Here is a 784-nt window from a genome sequence, read left to right as displayed (position 1 = left end):
GGCTAGAGCTGGAGGAGAACCAGATGAAGAGGTTTCACTGGGAGCAAGATCAGATTGCACACATGAAGAACTACATTGCGAGGTTTGGTCATGGGAGTGCCAAGCTGGCCCGGCAGGCCCAGAGCAAGGAGAAGACGCTACAGAAAATGATGGCATCAGGACTGACAGAGAGGGTCGTGAGCGATAAGACACTGTCATTTTATTTCCCACCATGTGGCAAGATCCCTCCACCTGTCATTATGGTGCAAAATGTGAGCTTCAAGTATACAAAAGATGGGCCTTGCATCTACAATAATCTAGAATTTGGAATTGACCTTGACACACGAGTGGCTCTGGTAGGGCCCAATGGAGCAGGGAAGTCAACTCTTCTGAAGCTGCTAACTGGAGAGTTACTGCCCACAGATGGCATGATCCGAAAACACTCTCATGTCAAGATAGGGCGTTACCATCAGCATTTACAAGAGCAGCTGGACTTAGATCTCTCGCCTTTGGAGTACATGATGAAGTGCTACCCAGAGATCAAGGAGAAGGAAGAAATGAGGAAGATCATTGGGCGATACGGTCTTACTGGGAAACAACAGGTGAGCCCAATCCGGAACTTGTCAGATGGGCAGAAGTGCCGAGTGTGTCTGGCCTGGCTGGCCTGGCAGAACCCCCACATGCTCTTCCTGGACGAACCCACCAATCACCTGGATATCGAGACCATTGACGCCCTGGCAGATGCCATCAATGAGTTTGAGGGTGGTATGATGCTGGTCAGCCATGACTTCAGACTCATTCAGCA

At 50.1% G+C, this 784-nt stretch overlaps 1 pseudogene across 1 annotated transcript; it reads left to right on the top strand.

Moving 5' to 3' along the window:
* The first annotated feature begins 6 nt into the window (after positions 1 to 6).
* Positions 7 to 780, top strand: LOC108525604 (ATP-binding cassette sub-family F member 2 pseudogene; annotated as a pseudogene). Its single transcript, XR_001884304.1, has one exon. The product of XR_001884304.1 is annotated as an ATP-binding cassette sub-family F member 2 pseudogene (transcript).
* The last annotated feature ends 4 nt before the right edge of the window (positions 781 to 784 follow it).

Source organism: Rhinopithecus bieti, unplaced genomic scaffold (assembly GCF_001698545.2).
Source record: "Rhinopithecus bieti isolate Rb0 unplaced genomic scaffold, ASM169854v2 scaffold_75979, whole genome shotgun sequence".
Taxonomy (NCBI): domain Eukaryota; kingdom Metazoa; phylum Chordata; class Mammalia; order Primates; family Cercopithecidae; genus Rhinopithecus; species Rhinopithecus bieti.
Note: the sequence above shows the minus strand (reverse complement) of the source record. Positions and strands in the feature narration are given on the sequence as shown.